The sequence below is a fragment of the Rutidosis leptorrhynchoides genome, chromosome 4 (assembly GCF_046630445.1).
Source record: "Rutidosis leptorrhynchoides isolate AG116_Rl617_1_P2 chromosome 4, CSIRO_AGI_Rlap_v1, whole genome shotgun sequence".
NCBI lineage: Eukaryota > Viridiplantae > Streptophyta > Magnoliopsida > Asterales > Asteraceae > Rutidosis > Rutidosis leptorrhynchoides.
In genome coordinates, this window is record NC_092336.1 from 143217870 (window position 1) to 143229313 (window position 11444).

Here is an 11444-nt window from a genome sequence, read left to right on the forward strand (position 1 = left end):
TCACCTAAACCTAGGCACTAACCAATCCCCGGTCCGACCCGTCTCTTACAAGTCCCGCATACATCGCATACACAATAAAGTCTAAGTCTAGGCACAAATCTCAAGTCGCCTAAATCCTTTAGACCATTCTCTGATACCACTAACCCAACCCGTATTCAACCCGAATAAAAAAAAATTTGTGTTAATAATATAACCATTAATGCGCCACTTAAACGGTTACATGAAATGAACCATTTCTTACAAAACGTTTAATCATCCAAAGTTTACATACTTGGCACGAAGGCCATTAACCAAATGTAATACAAGTTCGACCTTAATATGATAGTTTTAGACCAAACGACACACGAGCATGGTTTGGGGTTAAACTACACAAAACAATTGGCCGACTTCCAAAAGCTCCACCTACAACCAACATGGGAAATCTAATGCCCAACAACCCCTTTCCCTCTCTCCGCACCTGCATCTAAAAAGTAAACAACGAGAGGGGTAAGCTAGCGCTTAGTGAGTGCAATAAGTATACACATGCATATATAATATACCTACTTGCAATCATCTACTCACATACCACAAACATGCTAGCAATATAATATTAGCATACGAACTCTAAATATAACACTAATAACCTCCATTACCGCAACTAGCATAAAATCAATAGCATATACTCTAAATATAATATGCTACACTACAATACATATACAAACTATATGGTTAACCATACTCGCGTCATGGTGCTACCGGCTCAGTGGTTCACACCATACGCAATGCTATGATGCTACCGACTTCGTGGTTCACGTCACTACGCATTCGAGTCATACTCTTTTATAGTGCTACCAGCTCCGTGGTTCACACTTTGGTGTTACCGGCTCCGTGGTTCACACCTCATTTTATAGTGCTACCGGCTCCATAGTTCAAACTTTGATGCTACCAGCTCTGTGGTTCACATCACAACACATGCACCATGATGCTACCGGCTCTGTGGTTCGCATCCTAGCGCACTCGTACACACTATGGCATTCCCGGCTCCGTGGGTCATGCCATAGCATACAAATAAATATACTATATACATACATGCATAAATATCCCACTCACTTTAACACCAAGGTGATGATTATAATCCGCACGCCTCAAGCGAAGTACCTAATACATTAAGTACCCAATTCAACATACAAACTTTTGGAGCTAACCACCAATACTTAACTCTTGAGCATTTAATGACCCAAAAGCATTAAATGACTCACCTACACCAAAACCGCCCATTAATGGCCAAGACTCATCATAAATCACTAAAAGCTAGTGATTATAGCCTACTTAACACCAAATAACACAAATTATGGGTATTTCATACACATCTTACCCAACTAGGTCAACCATTACCCATTTGACCCATTTTAACTTTTAGTCTTACAAGTTTTGGTCAAACTTAACCCATTAACAATCTTTCATCATTTTACAAGTGTATTAGTGACTAACAACAAAATTAACACTTACAATTTCCCATATTCATGACCAAACCCTAAATCATAGTCATTAGGATTTCCTTAAATCAATTTAACCCAAATTTACCCATTTAACCCCCAAATGGGTCTTACAAGACTCAAATGACCAAACCCTAGCCATAAATTTACTAAAACTCAAAACATGGAGTTAAGACATACCAATACTATCAAGTCGTAGCTAAGAACGAGGAGAACAAATTTTCTATTTGCTCCAAAGATCGAATCACAAGTCTTCACCTTCGAATCTCACTTTTAATCCAAATTGGTTTTATGTTTTGGAAGAGAAAATGGAAAGAAAAAAGAAAAGAAAATGAATTAAATGAGATAAGTGGTTGATATATGAGCTACAATCTGATCCAAATGCAAAAAGACAAAAATACCCTTGGAACACCCCTTTTAAAATCAGAAAACGGATCAGCACACCAGTAGAGTCGCGGCGCGACACCCTTTGCCGCGGCGCGACATTTAACATAAAATTCGAGCTGTTTAATCTGGTTCCTGGTTCTTGATTCGCGTTATATGTCGCGGCGCGGAGGTGCCCGCCGCGGCGCGGCCCAACGCCCACTTTTGACCATCTTTTGGTTTACAAACCCAAATGTCATAACCCGACTCGTACACCCCATTTTAGCTTCGCATAAACACTTAAACTACACGTATACATCCATACGCGTATATATATATATATATATATACACACACACACACACACACACACACACACACACATATATATATATATATATATATATATATATATATATATATATATATGTATATATATATATATATCAACTAACACTATAAATCGTTTAATCACATAAGCAAACGAACTATAGACTTTCTAACGACCAAATATGTACCTTAAGACATGTAAGGAGAAAACGGGATGTTACACTCTGCTAAATAAGGCCATGGAACCCGGTCAGTGTTGATTAGTACACTGCACCATAACGCGGTCTCAAGCATTGCACCCCGCTTGAGGGATTCTTAGTTAATTAAGGAACTGTTTGTTTAGACACATAAAGGATTGGACCGTTAGGATAACCGAACGTGTTCATGGAAGTCAGCTTGACTTGGCCATGGTATTCTTTATGGTTGAATTCTTTTCAAGGGCCTAACTATCTTTTAAAACCAATCACTAACGAAAGCATTGAAACACATCACGTCTCTCGGATATGGTAAACCATGTATTCTATTATGATTAAGAAAGTTTAAACCTTTGTGGAATGTTAATACGTCACCCAACCGAGTCGCTCAATTGGATGAGCTGTCTGAACGTGTATGCCTGTAGTCAGACTACAAGGGCGTCAGGGGTAAGGGACGTTGCTGTCTATTCAGAAATTTCAAGCCTATCGTAGTACCCAGTGACATGTCTTATGACAGGGCGTTTAGGACCAATGTAATGAATACAAGGCCTCTGCCTATTCATGAGCCAGTATTCTATAATCTCGGCAGAATAACTGATGAAATCATAGTATGCACTTACTTTAACCTTATATGAATTACAAATTTTATCGCATTTACTTTATTTGTCTTATAAATTAGAAAATCCCAAAATTAAGTAACCACTACTCCTTCATAACTACCTTAGGCTTAAATATAGGTTCGATTCTACTAATATCTCATAAAATACGACTCTAGGTCATACTTCCCTTACTCATACTAAGGAGTAGTACGATTTAGGCCCCACTAAATATTAATTTAAAACAGTACCCCCCTCTTGGTGGTTGATTCTGACGCGTTGCGACCTGACGACACCGCACAAATAAAACCGTCCATTTCTGCCATATCAAGAGGGAAGCTAGTTTTTTGGCACCGCTGCCGGGGAACTGGTATTAGACAATACTGCTCTCTATCAATCTTATTCACAAGCATTTAGTGGTGTCTAAGAAAGACAATTATACACGGACTTGGTTGTTGGATTTTCTGAACAGTCTCCAATTATATTTGGACCAAAAGGATCCTGCCTCTCCATAGTTGGCCTGGCCACTTGGTTTGTTGAATAGTCCGTGCGGAGCTCTGTAATCTAAATACCAGGGAATCAGTAGCCAGAACGAAAAACATATTCAACCTTAGGATAGTTAGTTAAATTAGATTACTTTAAACTAGACTACTTTAGATTAGACTACCTTAGATTAAGACTACCTTAGATTAGCTTAGATTACCTTAGACTACTTTAGAAATTTAGTTTATCTGCTTAAAATTAAAAACATAAAGGCATACCCAGTATATGACCCAATCCCGATCTAGACCAGGGCCGTTGTTATTCGTACCTGATCCAGACACAATAATCTCTAAAGCACGCAAGGAAGCACGAATCAGAAATCGAATGGAGTTACGCGTTACTTTAGCAGAAAATACCAAACCCTCGATTGAAGGTCGAGGAGGACCGATCAGATTTCCAGAGATTCAAGGACACTCGTGAAAGGACCCGTTCATATACATTATAAATGATTCACAATAGTTGATTACATCGCGAGGCATTTGCCTCTATATGAGACATTTTACAAACTTTGCATTCGTTTTTAAAAGACAAACTTTCTTTACATCGAAAGTTGACGGCATGCATACCATTTCATAATACATCCAACTATAATTGACTTAATAATAATCTTGGTGAATTCAACGACTCGAATGCAACGTCTTTCGAAATATGCCGTGAATGACTCCAAGTAATATCCTTAAAATGAGCTAATGCACAGCGGAAGATTTCTTTCATACCTGAGAATAAACATGCTTAAAAGTGTCAACCAAAAGGTTGGTGAGTTCATTAGTTTATCATAAATAATCATTTTCGATAGTATAATAGACCACAAGATACTCGTATTTAGAAAACAATCTGTGCAGGTTTACTCCTGATGTAAAATCATTCATATGAAGAACACCGGAACCTTTCAAACAACTCACCAACGGTAGCTAATGCGTGCGTGCAATGCAAAATCATCTCACCGTGGTAGTTAATACAATATAATTTTACAACGGGAGCTAATGCGTGCGTGCAATGCAAAATCATCTCTCCGAGGGTAGCTAAAATGGGAGCTAGTGCGTGCGTGCAATGACAAAATCATCTCTCCGTTACTAACTACAAAGTAAATAAAAAGTTGTCTTTTAACCGGCTGTTCTTCTTTGTCACGAATACAATACAATACAATACATCGGGAGCTAGTGCATGCGTGCAATAGCTAAAACGGGAGCTAATGCGTGCGTGCAATAATAAAATCATCTCACCGTTACTAACTACTAAATCGAACCATTTCGGGAGCTAATGCGTGCGTACAATGACAAAATTATCTCGCCGATGGTCGATAATACAATCTTTATAGAAATCGAACCTCTGAATCCAAATAATTCTATCATAGAATGTAGTTTTTGAATATTTGTGTCTATTTCGTCAATTATTTAAAAAAAACAGCTCATGTATTCTCAGTTCAAAAATATATCTCAAAAGCATTTAGTAAAACATTTATAAAAACAGCGCGTGTATTCTCAGTCCCAAAAATATATATTGCGAAAGTATTTAAAAAGGGAGCAAATGAAACTCACAATATTGTATTTCGTAGTAATTAAGCATATGATGGCATTGAACAAGTGCAAGGTTGGCCTCGGATTCACGAACCTATATTGTTCATATATATATATATATATTAAAACACATGCTCGTAGTCGAACAATTTCATATATTATAACTTTATATATTATATATTTAATTTGTATATATATATATATATATATATATATATATATATATATATATATATATATATATATTGAAAATAATTATTATTTGTATAGTTTTATATCTATATATTTTTAAAATACCTAATTAGTTATATATATGAATATTTATATAAAGATTGTTAATATAATTAATTCATATGTAATGTTACTTATAAATATATTTTTACATTAATAGTAATAAAAGTTGTGTTTAATTATAATGATAATATCAATAATAATAATAATAATATTGATGATAATAATAATTATAGTGGTAATAATAGTAGTGATAATAATAGCAATAATGTCTCTAAAAATAATACGAATAATAATAATAACCCTAATATTAATTGAAATGATAATTTCTATAAAAATGTTATTTGTAATAATAATATTAATAAATATAGTACTTTTACTAAAATGATACTTTTCATAATAATTTTAGCAATAATAATGTTTATAATAATAATAATAATAATAAAACAATATTGGTTTTCATCATAATAATACTACTAATAATATCCTAAATGGTGATACTAATAATAATAATAATTATTATAATGATATTAATAATACTTTATAATAAAATTTACTACTAATAATAATCACATTAACAATATTAATAATAACATTAATAATATTAATGATACTTATTTATACTAATGATAACAATAATTGTAATACTTATAACTATAATTATGATAATAATAATGCTAATGATAATCATAATAATATTAATCATAATAATAACAATACTAATAATAATAACAACAACAACAATAATAATAATAATAATAATAATAATAATAATAATAATAATAATAATAATAATAATAATAATAATAATAATAATAATAATAATAATAATAATAATAATAATAATAATAATAATAATAATAATGGAAATAAAAATAAGAGGTTATACCCTTTGAATAGTTTTTATAAAAAGATTGCCCAAGACCGGGCTCGAACCCGTGACCTCTCGCCCACCCGCAACAACCTAAAACACTCCTCCGTTCTAAACTTTCTGATCTAATTCGTATTCTACTTTATTTAACCATACCGTTTCTGAATGCTTATTTCCTTCTTCTTCCTTAAGAGTTCAAACGATCCAATTTCAATTGCATACTTATAAAATTGAGTTACCAGTTTAATCTATGTTTTAAAATCAAAACAGAAACGATTAAAAAGTTTTTGAATAGATTTAATATAACAGAAAATAAAATAAAACGATTATAGAAGTCGCTGTATACTATGAAGAGCATAAACATTGATTTTGAAATTGGAATGGTTTGAGACTTCCATTCCTTCACGAAATATTTTCCAAATCGTTCCTAAAAGCTTTCTCCATTCTCAATTGAACTGGAACAATAAACACGAACTCAAATTTTCATGAAGAACAATCGGTTGACTTTTAAAATAAAAACTTTGACTCTAAAATTCATACTCGATTGGAAGAGTTAAAATCTGAAAGTTTGCAGATAGTTCATCTATATGAATCCTAACACATCTGCATTCTTGGATTTTTAAAATTGATTCAGGTTTGAGTTGTGGGTAAAAAGGTTTGCGTACAGGGGAACTAGCTATGTTCTTGCTTTTTTTTCTGAGTAATTTGATAAATAAAATGATTTGATAGTGTATGTATTTGATAAGAGTAATAACGTACTGACTGAATTTCCTAGTAACACAGAGTAATTGCCCATTTTATAATGAATTGGTCGTCCTGTATTTATTTTAAAAAAATTACGAACAAACAAGGAATATAGCAGGTGGATTTGATTTAACAGAATTTGGATTGTATTGATTTTAATGTCAACAATTAGAAACAGAAATTTACCAATCAAATACAGTTTGAATGATTTAAAACAGATTTGATTAATTATATAATTAATAAATTTAAATATATTAATAATAATAATAATAAATAATAATAATAATAATAATAATAATAATAATAATAATAATAATAATAATTATATTAATAATATTTATAATAATAATAGATAATAATAATGATATTAACAAAAAAAAAATGGTGATAATAATATTAATCATAATGCAAATAATAACACTAATTATATTATACTAATAATTATAATATAACAATTTATGTATATCAAATATCATAATTGTATATCTCTTATATTTATATATTTACATTTATAGATTTTAATTAACCTTATTAATAAATGTAAATATTAATATCATTAATGGTACCAATAATATTATTAGTTATAATAATTTAACAACTTCTACTTATCAAATTTCATATGAAAATATATACTTGATAATATAATATTAATGATACAAATGTTAATATTAATATTAATAATAATATTAATGATAATAATATTTATATAGTAATTATAATTTTTGCTTGTAATTACATATGATATATTACCATTTATTATACCATATCTATATACACATCAATGTTCGTGAATCATCGAGCACAGTCAAAGGTCAAATGTATACATGAACACAGTTCAATATTTTTGAAATTCAATTAAATAGACTTTGCATCTCGTATCGAAAACAATATAGATCAAGTTTAAATTTTGTCGAAAATTTTAAGGGTCGTCACAACTCGTTCGAGTTAAAACATCACATCATCCAGCTCATCCAGAATAGCTGTCAGTTTCATGGATTACCGAATGGCGATCCTAATTCTCACCTTGATAAATTCATATCTCTTTCGAACTCCTACAAACAGCCATGGATAGGACAAGATATAGTCCGACTATACTTGTTTCCCTATTCTCTCACTCATCATGCTCAAACCTGGTTCGAAGGACTGAAAAAAGATTCCATCACGTCATGGACGGAGATGGCTACTAAATTCCTAACCAAATATTTCCCTCTTTCTAAACAAACCAAACTAAAGAATGACATCATTAACTTCAAACAAAGTCATGATGAATATCTTTACACTGCATGGGAGCGATTCAAAACTCTGCTGAAGAAATGCCCTAATCACCAGCTAGAACGGTCAGCCCAAATCTGTACCTTCTACAATGGTCTTACGGTAGATCATAGGACGATGATCGATGCAGCAGCTCTAGGGAATCTAATGAACCAAATTGCAAACGAAGCATGGGAGTTGCTCGAGAACATGACAATGCATCATCATGATTGGAACAGTGGTGAAACAACTTCATCATCTGCCCCACTCTCTGCACTTAATAATCAAACAGTGGCCATCAAATCCCTCACGGATAAGATGGAATCTCTCACTAAACAACTCGGAGAATTGAAGATGCATCCGCAGCAGGTCAACCAAGCCCAGGCTTGTGTTAATTGTACCAACCCACAACCCACTGAAGAATATCAAGTTGAGTACGAAAACCCTGACGGTTCAGTCTGTTACGTTCAATACCCAGCTCATCCACCAAATCCCGGATTCAATCAACAACCTAGGGTTAATCAATTTCAACGAAGCAACCAGCCTTTTCACTATCGTTACCCACCTTATCCAACCCAACAATCTCAATTGACCTACAATCAACCACTTCCACTCACTGGTCCCCCAGTCGAGGAAAATTCCCCTACCACCCAGATTACAAAAGCAACTAACCCCACTCTCGGAGCTGATGATCAGTTGACTCAGTTCATTCAAGGACAACAACAGCTAAATCAAAGAACTGCAGCCAGACAAGATCAGACAGAGATACTAATGAGAAATCAATTGGCTCTGCTCAAAAGTTTGGAGACGCAGCTCGGACAGTTATCACAATGCCTTGAAGCCCGACCACAAGGAACGTTACCAAGTAATACTTTCCAAAATCCCCACATAGAGGAAGCTAAGCAAATGGATTCCGTAATCCCAGAGGAAGAACCACGAAGAAGGTCAGCTAGGCTCAAGAACAAATCAACATATACTCAGAAGCTGACCCCTGCAACTCCAGTTCGTGTACCATATCCTGGAAGGCACAGGAGGAACCATCCAAGCTTGATTCCTTCAAACTTGATGGAAGATTCCCGGACACCATGTCCAAAGTTCCCAACCAGAAGAGGTACATCCAAAGGCTTCTCTCTACAAAGGAGAGGATACCAGATTCTAACAAAATTCCACTGAGTGAAGAATGCTCTGCATTACTCAGAAACTCTCTACCACCAAAGCTAGGAGATACGGACCGATTTGTTTTCCCGTGTTCAATCTACCAATCTGGAACCATTCATGCGCTAGCAGATTTAGGAGCAAGTATCAACCTAATCCCCTACTCTCTCTCCAAGAGATTAGAGTTAGGAGACTTGTCACCAACTAAAATGACAATCCAACTTGCCGATCACACAATTCGATATCCTAAGGTCATAGTTGAGAACGTCTTGGTGAAAGTTGACAAATTCTTGTATCCTACGGATTTCGTAATAATGGATATTAAGGAAGACCTACACACACCAGTAGTGTTAGGAAGACCTTTCATGAATACGGCTAGGACTATCATTGATGTGTACAATCAAACCTTGATCTTGCGATCACATGAGGAGAGCGTTACCTTCAAAATTGACCGACCAACCGATCTTTCTGGACAGGCAAAGATGTTTGCTATTTCTACCATACGGATCACTTCCGATGACGAGTCTTTACCACCAGCCAATGATATCGAGATGGGTGTCGAATCATAGTCTGTAGACGACCCAGAAATGGAAGAAGAAGATCCCAACGAAGAAATAGAGGAAGAGGAGGAATCTGAAGAGGAAGAGGAAATGGAAGACGTAAAAGAAACTGCAATAGTACCCTCTCTAAGCATTAAGCATCACGAAGAATTAATGAGGCTTGAGACGGAAGATCACAGTTTAATCATTCATTTCAAGAAGAAGACTGACAAGGCTGAGGTTAAGGATATAGAAACTGACTCTGCAAGTATCAAAGTGGAGAATCAGAATACTGAAGAAACCCGTTCATCAGACGCATCCTCAGAAGAACACTATACCGATGATGATGAGGAAGAGCAACATGAAGACATTCTGAATAACTCACACTCTCCAACCGAACCAGATCAAGGGGAGCCGGACTCTTTTTCGGATCGGATTCTGGTCATATCTACACACGCAGACATGATAACCTTCATCAATGATACCGATGAATTTGAAGATATTCTTGAAACCATCCGTAAATCAACAATTGATTTCACGCGCTTAACAGAATGAATTATGGCTATCCGAGAAGAATACAACCTTTATCTCCAAAAAAGAAGACAATGATGTTGATATCCTAGAAGAATGCATCCAAGACTTTATCAATACTCTTCACGATCATATCTACCGAGAAGAAAGGAAACGAGAGTACAATTCAGTGGTTCGCACTATTCTTAAGACAAGATTCTGTCGAGATCAGAAGATCATTTACTCTAAGCTTTATAACGCCTTAGCCGGATCTGCACTTCCGTTCTCAGCAAACCAACGAGCACTACTGACTTTCATCCGGAAGCACATGGATCTTTCTACCAGATGCCCGACTTATCACTCTGATTTGCAAATGATCGAGGATATTCATAGCTTTTTCACTCTCTTGAAAGAGATAATTTCGAAAGCATGCCAGACAGGCTAGTGATTTACGTAACAATTTATCACCATGCTGATCTGATAATCAAAGAGTTACGAGACGTAGTTATAAAGGAAGTAAGGCGCAACAATCCGTTTTCTCATCTTGAACCAGATCGAGTCAACATTGCCACCTATGTTACGAAGCAGATATCACGTATCTTCCATGAATCCACAGATCCAAGTTTCACATTCAAAGCCGGATGTCAGGAGATATACTCAAAGACGGTGACATTAATGCTCGGGTCAGGATTACTGTTCACTTCTTTTCAGCTTCGTATTTTAACAAATCTGTGCAAACCTACAGACTCTTACTGTGGAGATCACCATTCCGAAGACTTTGAGATTCTCAAGATACAGTTTCTAACATTGTTTGAAGACCTCCGAAATGAGCATCTCATCAAAGAAACATTAACCACCAGCACCGCTTCTATGATTGACATTCATGGGTCAACCAGCAGAGCCGTGGATCATATTCTCATCGGACTTCAAGACTTATCACGAGCCAAAACTCTGCACTACTTATCTTTCAGAATATATTCAAGAGAAGTACCGGATCTTCTACCACTATTGGTCCGACACTTTCTCAGGATTTACCCACCAAGACTCACATTCCCTCGAGAAGACCAAGATTACAACCATCAGCAAGGAATGTTTGCTTTTTAAGGCATCACTACGATCGAGCCA

The 11444-nt window shown here is 34.9% G+C and overlaps 1 non-coding gene across 1 annotated transcript; it reads right to left on the minus strand.

Moving 5' to 3' along the window:
* Positions 1 to 8088: 8088 nt before the first annotated feature.
* Positions 8089 to 8195, minus strand: LOC139846264 (small nucleolar RNA R71). Its single transcript, XR_011758991.1, has one exon. It is a non-coding gene; the product is annotated as a small nucleolar RNA R71 (small nucleolar RNA).
* Between the last annotated feature and the right edge of the window lie 3249 nt (positions 8196 to 11444).